At 40.2% G+C, this 18,395-nt stretch overlaps 1 protein-coding gene across 2 annotated transcripts in view; it reads right to left on the bottom strand.

Annotated features, from left to right (window-relative positions):
• LOC111264100 (uncharacterized) overlaps positions 1-16,854 on the bottom strand; it is a 64,478-nt gene extending 47,624 nt beyond the window's left edge. For both annotated transcript variants that reach the window (XM_086969962.1, XM_086969959.1), the window contains exons 1-2: positions 16,217-16,854; positions 15,130-15,824 (exon numbers count right to left, since the gene is read on the bottom strand). The gene's annotated coding sequence lies outside the window, so the exon portion shown is untranslated. The remainder of the gene's footprint in view (positions 1-15,129; positions 15,825-16,216) is intronic.
• Positions 16,855-18,395: the final 1,541 nt, after the last annotated feature.

Genomic DNA, 18,395 nt, shown 5'->3' on the forward strand with positions numbered 1-18,395 from the left:
AGTAACAGCAGTAAATGATACGACACGACGTCATTTGCTTAGCGATTACAACCGCATCTATACGTCTGTTCTGATGTGCAGGCATTAGGCACTGTCCTGTTTTGTTTTCGGCCAGTTTTTACCGTACTAATGTGTCGCTGTGACCAAGTAGTTGTAACTATTTAACAGCACGATTCTTATCGCTGTCGCTGCCCCTGTCCCAATATTTGTATTGGACGAAGCCTTTGAAAAAACAACGATACGAAGACGAAGCAGGAAAAAATTAGGGAAAATTGGATCACGAAATGTTTGCAGACACCGTAAACATCACTATTTTTATAATTTTATCCCGCTCGCGTCTTCTTATTTGCTAACGGTACATTCTAGATCAATTTTTTGATACAGCTAGTTGTGTATTCAACAAGGCTCAACATGGAGAAAAAAACTACTCCCGTGAAAGCTCTTTCGTTTAGCATATTTTGCTAAGTGTTGAGAGTGCTATATCTCCCGGCGTATTAGGTGCATTACTTTCGCCGAGCTTCCGCATTCATTTAATTAGGTAAAATGCCACTACAGATGAGAGATTACAGAAGGGTCCGTAGATTCTTAGAAGTTACTGTTTGATGATTTAACCTCCTAGCATACTGCAATAGTTACGCAATCTTCATGGAACAACTATGAAGTCATATCGACGCTGCTAAGACCCAGTCTACTCTTTACCAGACCCGTCTGTAATCTTCTTTCTGTAATGCTTCAGCTAATCTTATGCATACATTAATTCTGCAATTCAATCACGTTAATAACATAATATACTATAGTATAATTGTTTGTTATAGCGAATTGTGTTCACTAATTAAAGAAAACGAAAACAAATTAGATTTATAACTAACCGTGTTTATGTTGTTCAGATCAACTGATTTCAGCGAACATACATTGGGGACCCACTGGATGGGTCACGTACCAACACTTCTCGAGACATTACAAACAAAGTCAAGTTAAAGGAATCTGCTAACAGCGATGGTAGACATACAGGATAGTTTTGGGATCGAACCAATGGCTAATTGTGGACTTTTTGCATTGTCTACATGCAACAGTGGTTACGTTCCGATCTCTGTTGACATTAACAGATACCAGTTCTTAACGTATACGCTTATTAAAACAACTCTCAGAAAGTGTATTCAACGGGGTCATCATCGTGAATTGGGAGACTCATAAATCTGGACAGCAGCGGTACTCTTGCTTCGTCGTACTATCCGGCGGATCAAACGGTTGGCTTTTACCTGCTATCGAAATTTGAAATTCGATTTTTCAAGGCTAAAATTGAATGGGTTATCTATTTGAAAAGCCGAATTTTGCTGAAGCTCTTTTTGGGCGAGAGCGTAGAAATTTTACCGTTGTTACGTCATCAGAATTTTTATGGCAAAGCAGGTATTTTGCAAAGTGCATACCTGTACTCCTTTTCGAACGATCTATATTAGCTCATTTCTCAAGACCCAGTGTATCGTAAACATGACCGGTACCTTTAACTTCATCATTTTTCTCTATTTTTTTTTTTGTTAGTTTGTGAGAACGTAAATATCTTTTGCAGCCTGCGAAAGAGGCTGGCTTTTACCAACTTGATAGAGTCCCTTCTATCAGTTAATGACTCGAAGTAAATTGTCGACAGTCTATATTTGATGGTGTATCCCGCGGTCGGTTATTCAGGCATAAATATTTTTGCTCCCACATTTTTATGCTCACCGCCTTTTAGCCAGATAATATTTACTATGGACTAGTTTAAGAGCTTTTTCCCAGCGCCTACGGGCTATCTACAATCCAAAAAAGTTCAACGCTACACAAGTCACTGCTGGTTGAAGATTCAGTGAGTGCAGACGAACGGACAAACAGGCGACCATTATGCTACTGCTGGTACTTTCTGGCGTCATTTCCACTTTTGTTTAGTCCTGTAATATATCCAGGCACCGTTACGTAGCATATTTTTACCTGACTATATTTTCCATTAGGGCCTCAAAGACGAAGCTGAACGCTGTTAGAGTTCTGCGCAATTGAAAATGATCTATCAACCCGAGTTAGGTTCGCTGGCACCCTTCATAAGTAGAGTTGTTCTCGAAAAAAGAAGTAACAGCTCCTCAGATCCTGCGGACATAAAGGTGGGTAAGTGAATATAACGTTTAAGGACAGATTTAGACGTTTCGAATTAGTCTGGTAAAGAAGTGTGTTATTTTCATTCTGTGCATCGTTAACGGTTAAATGAAGGGCAGAGTCGTGGTATACTGCGACAGCGAATAGGCCCACACGTGATAAGTACGAATCTCGCAGGTGTTAATGTGTAAACTGTCAAAACAGTAATCAGCCTTCAGGGATCAGTACAAATATATGACTACTCGTATGCATGCATACGTTTGTCGTCGTAGCTATTATTACGTCGTATCTAAATTCGTTGTCGCAGTATACCACGACTCTGCTTTTCATTTAACCATTAACGATGCATAGAATGAAAAAAACGCACTTTTTTACTAAACTAATTCGAAACGTCTAAATCTGTCCACCCACCTTTATGTCCGCAGGATCTGAGGAACTGTTACTTCTTGTACACACACACACACAGAGCTATATATATAAATGTGAAGAAACGCAATGGGAGAATATCGATTCTTCTAAAATAATAAACGAAACATTTTCTCAAGGCGACAGTCAAGTGTCGGTCGTAAACGAATCGCGTTACGTACAGGAGATTAGATCGAATCCAGCATGTCGGATTTCAGAACTTGCGGTATCTCGTCTCATGTATATCCTGCACCAATATCCGACGTGAGCCATCAGTAGAAACGACCGTTTAAATCTGATCTTGTTACTCGCCACATAGAAAAAGGTATCAAATGTAGGCGCACTTTGACGGTGTCAACAATGACAACTATAGCTCGGCTGTACCAGCGCATTCGAGAAGCTGTTTACGCGTCGACATTTGATAAACCAGAAAAACTACCGACCGTGTCGATACTAACAGTATCACTCGATACCGTCTAGTTCTATTCTCGTTGGTAACTAACCTGACAGTTGGGTATAGTGAATCCGACACTGTGAGAAATGGAACTTTTGGCATTTCTTTTTTTATCTATTGTATAATTAAACAGTCGTTCTATTTGATGCGAACAGGAAGCGGTGTTATACAGGCTTGACTCTTCTAGATAAATATTGCTTGCGTCAGTGGCCCCATAAATAGCGTAAAAGCCAACTGTGTAGCTCGGCATTTCTAATGGGCTCTATTCAGTTTTATGGCTGTATCGATATTGTTATTTAAAAAACAATCTATTGTGTTTGCTCGTGCGAGAAAGGTCGGCTCGCTAATCAGATATTGAAAATGAGGTGTTTAAATAACTAGATAATTAAATGAGGTGTCTGAAAATGGTAATTGCTACTCTGCGCAAGTATTGGATATGCCCGTCTAGCAGTAAGTCTGTGTCCAATGAAATATAGCGAATTAACCACTTGAGCTGCTAATAAAAGCCTATCAGTTTTTTGTTGACATTGGACTACCGTACAGGTTGGCGCGGTCACGTGACTACCAAGATATGAATTCGGGTTCGGGCGCCCCACCGCCGAATTGGGCAACCCAGCTCATCAATAAGTCAGATTTGACCGAAAAGTATAGTTTAGTCCAACCGATGGTGTCCGATGGGCTTGATAGTTTGCTTAACGGCATCGATGAACTGCCGAGTGCAAGGCACGACGAGGTCCTGTGCTGCATCTTGGAGTCAGTCAGTCAAGGCGTGAACCTTAGCAAGCCTTTCTATCAAGACCTGTATTTATATTCTATTCTGCGTTTACCAATTACGTCAGCACGTGCATACCAAGGAGCCTGTTTAGCGGTAAGGAGATGCGAGGCCGAAGGCAAAAGGACAGATCTAATTCACGCACTCCTCGCTTCACTCATTCGGTCAGTTCGACGAGGCTGGATTGATCCACTGCCAACGGATGATCTCGTCTTATTGGTTAACTCCGCTACCGAAGCTAGGGGTTTGTCACTTGTTGAGGCTCTTATTAGTGAAGTTGAGCTTTCTCCTCTGAGACGATTTCACACGAGGCCCGTAGATACGAGTAAGGTATACCAAGCAGTCGAATCAGCAGGCTACGCCTTCAGTGATATATCCGATCTTCTCGAGCAGATTGAATTGAAGAGCATTGAACATCCTGGCTGCATCAAACAGGTGGCGGTTATGTTGCTATCAATCTTCACTCGCCATCAGTATCTCTTAGAGACACAGATGAAGTCTATTGCTGTCGCAACGGACAAGATTAACTACTGTCCAGTTCAGGCGTTGCCCGCCTTAATGCAGACGCTACATTCACACCAACGACGGACAAATCATTCACATGCGCTTGTTTGTCTGAGTAATTTGGATCTTTCAGCAACCCCTCTTAAGCAGCTGTTAAATGTGATTACCTCATTGGGCCAACTATACAAGTTAGAATCGGGTGTTCTTGAAGGTATTTTGTTCACGTTGAATAAGGTTTTTAGTAAAGTGCCGAAATATTATAGCGATCAGGAAGTGCAATACATACATGATGCAATTCTCGGATTTACACTGGAGATCGCAAAAGACACACACCAAAAAGGAGGTCAATTGCACCTCGTAGAGTTCGTTGAGAACCTATACACGCGAGGTTTTCTTTTCAGTACAGACATATATACAGCTCTGATCGAAAATGCTGCCAGTGTTTCCGTGCCCAACAGTCTCCGTGGTCTATTGTTGCGTATTGCAGACGAACAATTGGAAAAGCCCGATCATAGCCAAAGTCAGTCAAGTTGTTCTTAAGTGGTACCCACCGCCCGCCGAAAGTAGATAAACAAACGAACGACTATGATCGATCCGAACGGAGCAATCTTTTTTGTATCAATACACTACCAGAAACGTAACTGCGGATTATAATTGAACCCTATGAGTTGTATGCTACATATCTAGAAGATATCTCTATTTGTGATAATGTAGCATGAATCATGCTGACATAATGCATATATATATACTTAATGTATAAGGGTCGCATTTGGTATCCCGTTACGACGTCAATCTTTCTGTTGCCACTATATCAAATGCGTCCTTCGACCACTTAGACAATGATATTCCACTATATGTTGTTCTTCACTCGCCATATATATAGCTCCGACCGTTGTATAATAGTACAAGTGTACTAATAGGATGTATTACGCAAACAGCGTGAACCATGTGTCGAATATGGGTAGAGGTCTAGAGGTTTCAATGTTTACAAAAAATGGTTCGTGTAATAAAGTTGAGGCCTCGATTTACAATATTTTTTTAGATGCAATTCCTTTTCCAATGCAAAAAGTTTATAGAACTTTTCGACGAACAATAATATTTCGAGATAGCGTATAGCTTGTTTAACAGGGTCACCCTGTTGAAGGTATTTAGGCCTAGTTATGTTCGATGTCTTCCACTTTCTATAGGCCGCCATTCTCCAGTTGATTTATACGCGAGTGAGATTTATGGCGTAGTTGTCTTATATAAAGTATATTTTGTAAGTCAAAGTTGTTGGACCTTATTCTGTCAAAAAATCGATAAAATTCGTTATCGTTAACATTCTAGAAGTATTTCGCATAAAAAGTTCATGAGCTTATATATAGCTTTATCTATTCTATAAATAGTGTATTTGTTGGCATGTACCGATAGATGATCCTCCAGGTAAAGCGAAATTATCAAAGACTATCAAACAAGAGGCAGAAATTTTAGGAAAGAGCTCTAGGTTAAGGCTTACACTAATGGTAAGAGGCCGCTAGGTTCGCTCGAAATATGATAAGGCCGCTATCTGTTAATTCCTTGCACGCTTAATAAGGCTCGTAGGCGCAAATAACTTTTTCATATAAAGGATAGTTCGAGGAGTGTACGGGGAAAAGACGAGTACTGCACACCCTAGCTTTTTTCCAATGAACAGAGCCGAATTCAGTTGTTGCATTGAGGGAAAACATATCAGGACAGAATCTAATGCTTCCACTGACAGTGATCAATAGCAAAACTTATCTTCAACTTCGATCGAAAACGTGATTGTAACAGTAACTTATCATAGAGTTCAACCAGTAGATGACATATGTGTACCGTACTATGCAATAGAAACAGTGGGATGGATTGTAACAGCAAGTTGAGTTATCGTTTTAACGTATTTTGAACTTCGCTCGTATTATCATTTTTATTGCATCAAAAAATAGTTAGATTAGTCTAACGGTGGCTTGTACTGTTGAGGTGTTCGCTGTGATCCAACATACATGTTTCTACATTGAAAGAGTGCCTTTCACAGTATATGGTACCTTCACGGTATATGGTACTACTTCGAGCAGTACCATTCGGTACAATTGAACAGAACCAATCAGTAACAAGCATCTCTGTTATTGTACGATACCAAAACGAGAGGTCTTCAATAACTATTCATTTGATTGAAGTGATTGCGGTACCTCAATTGTGGCACACAGTTAAATCGTGTGGACCTTTTATGTGCATGCTTATGGCCTACTGTGTCGAGAAAACATGACAAGCATACCAAAACATACAACGCTGGCCTAGGATTTGTCGAATATATTAGGTCGTGTTTGTAAAGGAAGCCGATTGCTTCCCTTTTTTTATATTTAGAATAATGACTGCATAAAGGCGTTGCAAAATACATCGAAGAATATGTAGGCCATCGTATAGCGACAATAACAATGTAGCTCTAAATCACAGGAAACGAAATAGTCGTTTAGTCGATGAAGTTATCATGATTTAAGCTGATTAATTAAGATTCTTCGGTTCACAGCGGAGCTTTATGTATGTTCTTCTCAAGCAGAGGTGGTGCAAACGGTGTAATAATCTTCACGTTATGTCAAAAACACGGATTAGCGCCATGTTCTTTAGCTTCAGTCTCTAACTAGACCAATGAGCTTACGTTAAGTGCAAAGTCGTACATTATCTTATACATCGTAAAATAAATAGACACGACATAATAAGTTGTAAGGCAGGCCATTAGTTAAGTAGCTCCCGAAATACATTTCGAATTATCTCTGAAATTGTAGTTTTGATTCTGTAACTCTATGACCAGATTTGCACGTAAGTGCAGATCAGGAATAGACAATAGATCGATACTGGCACAGTCAACAGCGCATCTCATACGAAACACACGTCCCGTTTGTTAGCGCTCCGTAGTTCCAACGTTTTCCTTACAATCATCAAACCTAGCTTTTGTAAACTTTAATCTAAACCCTCGACACTTTTACGCTACAAACTAATATGGCCGGTTGGATGTGTTCATGCTATAAATTTGTATTTACGGTAGAAGAAGCGTCAGAAGCGATTTATCTCCATCTCGTTTTACAGTGTTTCAAATTTATTTATGAGAGTTTGTAACATCATTGCCTTATACACATTTTTATACCACTGTACCCTTGTTATACAGATATGATCAATCTGTCAAACGACGTCGGACTAGCTAAGTTCGATAAGTGACCAACATATTTCCTTCTCGGCTGGCCATCCGTGTATACGAAGTTGTGGATAAAAACGTACACGCTCGCCAGTTGATGCAACAACGGATGGCCGGTATGAAGTCTTCTATTCGACATCATGGGGCGTTGACATAGGAAATTGTGCCGTGGAACTTTCGCTGGGTCAGCTTAGTGGTCAACTCTTTCCAGTCAAAAACATTTTTTATTCTTCTTCGTTCTATACGATACGTGGATATGCACTCATGAATTTGAGCCAACCGGTTGGTCATTCGCTACCCGGCCATTTGCAATCTATCAGGGTCGAATATCCTTTGTAAAATAGAGACTATGAGAAGGTATACATTTACTGAGGGAACCATAACTACTAACAACGCTGACACAGCCCCCAGGTGGCTATGCCACTGAATATTCGTACAATCAGCTAGACTGATGCTGTTTCCGCCGCCGATGAATAGCCAAGAGCGCTTATATTCAGGAAAAAAAAACAAGCAGATGGTTTCTATCAATTCACAATCAAAATTCTACTTGAATGTTACTTCATTACATTTTCAGTATGACACACCTGATTTATTAGAGGTTTTATTAATTGAGAGGTTCATGTCAAAAATTAAAATTTCCACGCATCGAAGCTTAAGAAAAAGACTATTCAATATTTATATAGGGTGTAATGTAAGAATGGTATTGCCAACAAGTTAATTTCATGATCGACTATATCACATTTGTATGGCTTTAACCTCTTGTCTTGGACGTCGGTGTGTTCACGAAACGTTGACAGAAACTTCCGCTGTGGAAAATAGTCACAATCAAACAAAATTCAAGAAGCTTTTAACTATTTAGTTAGGTTGTCTGCTACGCACCTTTGAGACCGTGCGTCATAACACCTGCTTGATAATGACGAAAAAATGGACGGGCATATCGAGGGTGTCGGGTACTTCCAACCGTTAGAGACTTTACTGGAAGAGGTTTTCCCTGGGAGAATTCGAGAGAAGTCAAAAGAACTTCTATAGACGAGGCTCTTCTAGAAAATTTTCTACGTAACTGTAGTTGCCAAGCAACGAACACCTTTATAGTTTGAAGATGAATTATTTATTCATGAAGGTATGTATATAAAGGTTTACTAATCATAAGCGTTGCTTATGGTTAAGATAGCCATCTCCAGTACTTACGATATCACTAGACAACTTGATTACTAAACCACCCCTTGTATTCTACCAAGACACTTAATTACTTAAAAAAATGTTAAGTTATTACCCATCGCAGCTGTAGTTTGTTTTAAAAGGGTCTCAATTCACAGCTGACTATCAGCCTCTAATCCCTCACTCGAATCAGAACCGTGGGGTCTCATTCAGGAGAGCGCTTACTTTATTTTTTTGTTCAAGCAGGCCTACATATTAACGTATAAATAGCTATGTGATGTGCTATATGGGTATTTAGTCTATTATGTCACTGTGAAATATCAATTTATAATGCCCGTGCTGCCCCCTATCGGTGGAGAGACGTGTAAAACGTGTTGCCTGTGCAGTAGCTATAGCCGCCATTATTGCTGGCATCTTGTTGTCATGTTCACAGCTGCTGCTACGACCGCCAACGTGTCATCTAATACGTGAAAATCGTTCGCGACTGCTGTTACTACTGTGTATTATTATATGCGTTAGGTTAATGCAGTACACAGAGATCACTGTGGCATTTGACAGTTTCTATTAAACTTTTTTTTTCTTACCACACAACCGGTATCATTGAAGGAAGTTTTTTTTTCAATCCTATTAGTTTTGGTTCATGCCAAATAAAATTTAGGCTTGTCGAAAACACTCGTGACATTTCAATGACGCACAAACTTCCACGATTCCAATTCGATTTCAAAACTGAAAAAATAATGCTCATAAATTGGACTTTTCCATAACTTTGTTTGTTATCACAGGTTATATTTATGCCCGAGAATGGGTGTTAGGCAAAGAAGCGCACATCGTTATACGTTATTTCCTTACCTGCTTAATCGGGGTATTGTTTACGCAATCACGAAACATTATCTGCCAAATTATTTGCTTTACAAATACCAATTTTCACCGACGGAATTTATATCGACGCCCATAGTCAACCTATTGGGACAAGTATATTTTCAAAGACCCCCATAGTCCCGAGATCAGAAGTTTATAATTCCTTACTGTAGAATTTCACAGAGGCCATATAGAAGCTAAACAGTCTGCTAACATTTTAAAAGCCTACCTAATTTGTTATTAGTGTCTGCTGTTAAAGGACTGTGAAAAAATCCTGTATTGCAAACGGGTCTACGAATCCTATTTAAAAGACGAATCGTCCATCTAACCCTAAGGCCAAAGGTAAATCAGATTTGCCAAAGATTAACTACATACTGGTATGCTTGGCCTGTCACATTGATTATTTTACTTTCGAGCTGTAATTTTGGCAGTGGATATTTGGTAGTCTTATTTAGAGGGGCTAGATAAATACGGGAAGCAAACTTGGCTGGAAAAACGTCTTCCTTCGTTATGTGGCACGGTTTGAATCTAACATGTAAATTTTAGTTTGCCTGTATCACAGGGTGATCCTTCGCGACAACGCAACAAAGGCATAGCACCAACAGCGCGAGTTTACGGTATACAAAAAATCAGAGAAGATTATTGCCCTATTCCATGCGATGAGTAAAGGTTTTTGGTTTAACTAATCGCCATTAAATAACGCCAAAATGTTCTATCGATTAAAGCATCCTAAGAGGCCCTCGGCGCCGCTTTCTTAGAACACGACGCCTGTGGCTTCAATGTATTAGCCTATATGCATTTTTATAATTTCAATAGAAAATAACTTTTTGCTTATCAAATACAGTTCGTAGAGAGCGACTGCCAAGACGCTGAGTACGGTGAGAGCTGCTTTGCGGGACAGAAGGGACAGATCATGCAAAATTTTTTAACGTAACACAGGTTGTAAAGGAAAAAACGTCGCACAAGTAGAAGACTTGTACCCTCCTGTACGTCGAATGCTGCCCGCTTTTAAGAGACCTGGTTCGTTACAGTCCTCAGCCGTAAACGTCGACGGTTCGCGATAAATCAGTTTATTCCGATCCCGCAATGTATGCAAGATCCTTAAAATCAGAACGGACGTTGCACCGTCGCTTGGATAACGTCACTTGCTTTTCCTACCCACGTCCCATTAAAACATCCATCGAATTATAATCGTTTATCGTATTAAGTGTTAATCGTTTATATACCGTACAGTATTTACAAATTGCCAGCTTGAAGCTAACGTGCCCTACCTTGAACGGTAATTAGTGAATTCAATCAGACATCAGGAAGTTCGATAGCATGTAGATGAATCCGATCGGCTTCGTCTGACACATAAAAAAATATTTCTAGATTTTTACACCAGGATACCTGAATTCATTCCTAAGCGCAGGATGCAAGATTGTAGGGTTCTTTACAGGTCGTTCAGGCAATGCGGCTTGATATCTTTTTTTCCGAGTTCGGCAGCTGCCAAGACCTTCTGTAGCCTGCACACCGCTCCGTTCGTGAAACAAGGACGCATTACATGTCGGAAAACCTGGGCCTGGTCCTTTTTTTTTTTTTTCGTTATAACACAACGCCTTGCTACCCAGAAGCTATTCCCTAGGGGCCTATAGATGACGACCTACCATAAGTTCTACTCGAGGACTAGATATTTATACCACAAATGCTACGCAACAGTATGCTATCATTATACATATTTTACATCCTATACACTTGCAAAACCTGCGCGCTAAAAGGAAAAAGATCTAGCGCATATTTATCAACCTGGTTACGATGCAGATTAAATTGGTTCAAAATGATGAATCTGCGTACATATCCACCCGGAGTCTTCATGTGTTTATACAACAAAATAAAAGGATCGTAGCTTTTCCTGAACGTCGCAGAGTTCGCATAACGTTAAAAGCATGTCGCACAATTCCTACTGGATTCGCATTTTATGTCGTCGATTGTACGCAGACCAAAGCTGCAGAGTTGGTAGTACCTGCATTTTGGATTGGCAGTAATACTATCGTACAGAGTATCGGGCGATGTACCAAGGCTGAGAGGGAATGGTCCTGTAGCATTATTCTGCCGCTAACATAGGCAACACATCGCTTTCGATGAATACATTCCTTTGTTTTGACGTTTCCTGGTCTTACTAACCACTGACAGATTGGGCTAAGGTCTTAGCTAGCTTGGGATTTTTATCGCAGCAGATAGAGGCTCGTAATAATATAGGTATTATTGTGAATATAGTGTGTCTACCTTGTAAGATTCGCGTTCGGGGAAGAAGAACAGCGATCGGGGGGGGCCGGAGAGGAGCTGTCCTGCATAGGTTACGGTGAGTTGATTGCAAAATTGATTAGCATAGCGTATCTGTGAAGGTCGTTGCACTTAAACTGGAACGTTGCATTTTTATACTAGCGTATGACAATTCCTGGTGTCTTTGTGGGTTCCATGAGGTTACTGTAGTTCTTGATAAATGGCAGAGCTGTTGGCGTCTAAGTTCCGGAGGCTAATCTTATCGTGATTACGAATAAGTCAAGCCTTCGTTTGGTAAATATGGGAACTATCGGTTTACTGTGATAATACCAATCAACTGCCGTCAGTTTGGATCGTGGCAAAACCTTGCACGATTACCTGCTCCACAGATTGTTAACTCTGCAAAGCCATAAGAGATTCAATAACTTCATAGTCGACGATATAACACCTATCGTTCTGACGAGGCTGATCTAACTCAGACAGAAAATATACCGTTGCGCCAACATTTACCGCGTAAGCACAGACGTGACCAGCTGTGGCTCGAAGGGGCTTTTTTCAATTCCGCTATTCTTGAACTTAAATTTCCACAAGAACGCCGTGGATTTTTATCATCTGTCAGATTTGGCGGTAAAACTATTGGCTATCATCTACCATCTAGATCAACAACTGTCCTTTAGTTTCTCGTCTTGTACCATTAAGGGTCTCGACCTACAGAGCTCTGCCTTATTCCTTCTTACAAACTTCTCGTGAATATTGACCTGTCTAGCTGCATTAGCACTTCAGGCTTTCGTGGCGCAGTCTAGATGCAAGGAGAATATTCTACGCCCCGTTTGCTATGTGGAGGTGTCGGTGTTTTTCGATGTTCTGATTTTTGAATAAGTGCAGCAGCAGTAATATGTGGTCCTCTTACAAGCTTCCCGATTTAGTTTTTACAGCTGGGACGACTTTTGTGATGCTTTCGATCGTAAATTGCTTTTGTCAACCGTTCTAATATTTGAAAGTAATGGCTTACGCTCCGGCTTCTGGAAACTACGGCGACATACAATCTAATTAATTAAATCAACGGTCACGAATCTGTAGCGCTCTTCAACTTAGAACTATCATATTAGTGCGGCACTTGGAGGCTGTAGCAGCGATTGGCGCTTGGAGGCTTGGAAAGTGGGTAAGACAAAGGAAATGTCCGACAGGAACAAGAGTCCTATGGAAGAGTTGAGACGTACGAATAATCATGCATATAGTTTGGACACAGCTAATCAGAGACAATTAATGTCTGACAGATTTATGACTTCAACAGGTGAAGTGACGTTATGCCAGCTGAACCAATGATTTGGTGCAATCACTTATCTTCAGTTGTATAGATAAATTGAAATGTATGTTTTATTAAAATAATCATTAATAATAAAAACCTCGTAGCGTTAAAAAATCTGAGTCAGCTTGCGCTTTCTATCGCACGATTGGCTTAGCGTTCTTCATCGTGTATTTATTATTGTGATTATAACATATTAACAGTATATAGCATGAAGACGGTACCACGGCAACTATCATGTTCTTGACGATTATTATCCTATTAAGTTTTTCTGGCGCGAAACATTTTCAGTAAAAACCTTCGGGGTAATAGTTTTAAAATTCTTTGCTAGTACATGTATGCGATATGTTGATAAGGAAGTAGTCCGTCCTTCATTATATAACGTTTGCCCACATAACGCAAGATATGTAGGCGCACCATATTAAGGAAATAGTAGCAAATCGATAGGCCATTTACTTAGCCCCATTACACTGAAGAAAGGATATTAGAAGAGCAGACGAAAACGAGTTTGTTAACAATTTTTGAAAGCTACAGGACTTAAACGAGTAGACGATAGCTTATCACAGTTCCTTCAACGAAACATCGAAAAATCGACGAAACGTCCTGCCCGATTAGATTTTCAGCGTTCTCATTGAGGAGTCGGTTATTTGACAAAAAGAATCTCTGTGTTTAGAAACATCAAGGCAAAGGATCGTTACATTTTACATTACACACTGGAAAGGAGCATCTTTTTCGTTACAAGCGTCACGTGGATAGGTAGCGGTAAACATAGCAGAGAGCGAGAACCGAGGATAGAGTCGAAGGAAACCGTATTGAGAACTTCAAGAAAGAACTCTATCACTTAGATGGAGCTCGATCCATTCAGTATTTGAAAGTACAAGTTTAAAAACGTAAAATTTCGCCATAGTTTCCCGACTGATTCTGCCTTGTATAAAAGATCGTGAAAAACAGATTACTTCAAAAACCGATGAGCAATCACAGACAAAGACTGTTAAATAATACTGTAAAGGATTTTTAAATGAATTTAGAGACATCAGATCTCAAGGATGAGGTAAAACATTAGCATCCTGGGCAAAGAAATCAGTTGGTCTAGCGCTCCGCAAGGAATTTTCGTGGAGGTACCTAATTTGTACGTGCTTGACACTCTTTGCTATCAGCCTAACGGTATTTCTTAAATGCACCTTAATAATCGCATTTAAATTACTTATTAATTTTGATCAAATTGTTCATTCTATGAATTTATCTAAGACTGCGTTTAAAACGACCCGGTTCCCTCGAACACCTTGCTTAGGGAAAAGATGTTGCTGTTCCTACAAGGTATCATTCACTAACTCGAGTGAGATGTCAACATCTGAGTACGAACAGATCGGTGAACGAACTACGAAAACAAAAACAATAAAATATTGGTAAAGGTTATTTGTGATACGTATCTGTCACGAAAACAGAGACCTTTAGCCATTCGAGAAAAGCCGATAGCAGCGAGGACTGGGCGCTAATTAAATAGCCTCGGTTACCAAATAGCAAATATATATATATATATATACTCTAAGTATATTTTAAATCTCTCTCTAATAATAAATAAATCACAGGTAATAAGCACAGCAACGAGACACGCCACGTAACACTGTTGACCTGTCATCCACGACCGCCAGCTGGCCAACATCTTTTAATCTGAATGTATCCCTCGCTGATATTCGATTATATCACTTTTATATATTCATATATCTATATAGTCGCATATATTACTTATGTGCGATTCATGAATATATAGACTAGACTGCCGCCGGCGCGCTCCAGCAAGCCACAATGCGCTGAAACATATTTATTTGAAAAGCATCAATTTTTGAATGAGGAAAAAACTATTCCGAAATATTCATCTCATCAATGCTATAGTCAGTCAACAATCTATAGCGCCTATGTGACTCAATGTCACGAGCGTTTACTTGTAGCAGAGTGACCTCTGCGAGCCGTTTGAGCGAATGGGGCTTCGCCAGATACGACTCCACCTGTAGACAAACGAAAACCTTGTTCCAATACAGATGAAAAGCAATCCCGTTGAGGGATGCGCACAAAGCTATCAGTACTTATCACTCGTTGCTTACCGCTTGTCTGCCATAGTACATAATCCTGAGAGATTCCATTTCGTCTTTACGTCGCCGCCATTAATTTAGCCGATTTGTCACCTCAACGATCCATTCCTTGTTGGTTACTATTTTTTACCGTGTGCGTTGAATTCTACATGCGTCTCGTACTGCATGTCAGCTCCCTCATCATCGACGTCGCTTTCATCGATCTGATTAACATCGTATTGTAACAACACACAATCGACGTATAGCGACTGATCACTGAGCTATCGATCCAGCCCTGATGATGTCTAGCCACCGCTATGGCACCTTCGACAATGTCATGCTAGTGTAGGTGAAATGCATAGCTGCACACTTCGAGTCTTATCTATATTTTAGACAGCGCGCAGTGCAGATGCGTTCAAAGAGGCCCTATAATTTGCGACCATCTGCAATAAATTATAACCCCTTTACATGTGACAGATACCAAGTACCCATACGACGTAACCCTATTGGGCACTGGTTAGGGCATTTCGAAGACTACTAAACTGGTACAATCATACGAAGAAATGCAGGGAGTACGCGCAGTTTAAGGATTTAAGGGCAACTGAGCGATAGCATCTCTTCTATAATATTAATGCTCTGAATGGGTTGCAATAGGTGAGGACTTCAGCGAAACGAAAATCCAGCCGGCAGGTTTGTGAAAACGGTCAGGACCACGGCTACCACAGGACCTAAGGGCAGGGTGAAAATTGGCTGTTATCCGAGGGCCATCGTAATGCATGGTATGCTGTTATTCCATAATCGATAGCACTACCTCGCGCATCTCCATAAAACTGTTTACAGGCAGTAATAAATAGCATAACCCCAATCATTCAATTAGTGATGTTCCTGGCATTTTTCGTCGACGTCTCAGCGATGGGAGGCTGCAGCGCTCTCCGAAAAAGGGAAACAAATGTTAACTTGTTTTCTTTCTTTTTAAGGCGAGTCTGGATAGGCCTCTCTCGACATAATAGTCCCTCTGTATTTAGTTAAGTGTTGAAATGTTGTACATATAAGTGTGATAATTTAACATACATTGGATAAAGAATAATAGAGGATTGAACAAGCGGCGAAAAAGACATACGCGGGGAGCTGGGCCGAAATTTGATCGATCGCTCGCGGTGAGAAGCTCGGGATGTTTCGTGGGTTGGCGTTAGCGGCAGCGATGATACCCCACAATCAAGATAGGGCCCCTCATTCTAATAACACACGCTGATGCAGCCTTTTACTCGCAAACCTGATAAAGTTAAAGAACTCAATAAAAAGGAAGAAGATTGAGACGAAATTTCGGAATAGACCGAAGAACAGCTATAAAAGAAGTGTGAGCAAAATCGATAAAAGATTTGTATCTATGGGAAAATTACTGAATCATCGACTAAGCAAGATATCGTAAAAAATAAACTTCATTAATGTCTGCACCGACCGTTGGGTTAACAAGTAGACGGTATCAATCGTCTTATGGTGATTGTTGTCGAAGACCAAACGTAGCAGCGGAGGCTTATTAGTGCTTGGATGGGTCAGATAAATGAAGAACGATAATGTAAGCGAATTCCATAAATCCATCCTGCGATATTTACTATGTCAGTCGACAGAGTTCCTCGTCTTGTGGTAGATAAAGCGAAGATATCGCTCTTTATACCTGATCAGTTGAATCGACTATTTGCGTGTTGTTAAACAACATGAACGTACATGTTAAAATGTTTGTCACCTAATTTTATATGTATATATGTAATAAAATGGGCGAATACAAGTTCTAGCCGTGCTGCTTTTTTTAGAAACGTCATTTTCCGGTAAGCGTCGCCGTGGCACAAATCCGGCGTTCCCCACGTTACGCACATTTATGGCACTGTCTCTATTGATCAAGTCTAGGAGCAGCTAAACGAATCGCGATAGATCGATTGAAGAGAGGAACTCCTTCAAGGCTTCAGTTATAGTTCCTTCGTCTACAAGGAAGAAAAAACCTAGGTCGGCTGTTTGCCGGATGCAGGTCTTCCTCACTCTGACTATCAATAAATGGTTCTTAAAGCTGTGTTTAATGCAAATATGTTCTATGCTGCATGGATGTTTTTATCACCGTAATGAAACAGGAGAAAATGACGTAATTAAACTTCGTCGTGTAGAGGAGTGGGTCAGTTTATCTTCGTTTGCCCATTTGAAAGCTTTGAGTTCATATATAGCTGGTATAAGACAGTGTTCATTTTGCTCAATTTTCTAAAAAGGCGCTAGATTTTCTGCCGTGGAAATTAACGATATTACAACGATTCAAAAATACATGTATATATAGCTTCTAATATCGTTTTCTAAAAATTACGCTATCTACATATTATACACATACATACTCCTTTTCAACACGCATATATACAGTTGTGCTGGCGCATAGAACGATTAGAACGCATGGTACTAGATCTTGCCTATCACAGAGCTAAATTTCTTTTAAATCCAAACTAACTACTCGTTAAAGTAGTTTGAAGCTCATCTAGCTTCCTGGCTATACTGCTCAGCTGTTGGTTGCACTCGGGGATTATAGCACAAAGCCAAAATGCGGAAGTAAGTGGGTCAGCGTACGCAAGACAACCTTTGGCCACCGATTTGACGGCCTTTTTTTGTGCAAGTCTGACGTGTGCCCTCTGCCAACAGCTCCAGGGATTATTACAAGTCTGGAGACTTTACTTAATAAAAATAAATGGAGCACAAGTACGTAATTGCTAATTTTTTGAAAAGGAGAATGATGAGATACAACAAAAGTACGTTTGAAACAGTTGTCATTCGGCCGCTACGTTTAAGATCAAATTGAGTTGTACATATATGTTAGGCTGTTATAAACGAATTCGGTTTTATATTATAGTTATAAACGAATCTGATTAAAAAGCAAAAATCAAATCATTTTTGCGCTCGTTGGTCTAAAGTCATGATTTTTAATATGTTCTAGAAATCCTCTTTTTTTTTTTTTTACACACTTAGCCCAACACACTGGCAGCCCTTGGCAGCTATGTACCTATCACTCACGTCCTCATAGGCAATTTTCCTATCGATGGCTTCTCGAAGTCAATCGATAGTGGCATCTGCCTGACCACCAGTTGCCTTTTTTAGGACATGGAGAGCCCCGTAATTAATCGGGAGAATAAACGAGTTGAAGCCTACGTTGGATATTTGCTTGCTCCATCCAGGAAGTAATTGAGGCGTTGCCATCAAGTAAGCAGGCCGTGCTTTCGATTGCCGCAACGACCCATGAGCCTCAAGTAGAGCGAACTGCATTCATTGTT

Source organism: Varroa jacobsoni, unplaced genomic scaffold (genome assembly GCF_002532875.2).
Source record: "Varroa jacobsoni isolate VJ856 unplaced genomic scaffold, vjacob_1.0 scaffold_821, whole genome shotgun sequence".
Lineage (NCBI taxonomy): Eukaryota > Metazoa > Arthropoda > Arachnida > Mesostigmata > Varroidae > Varroa > Varroa jacobsoni.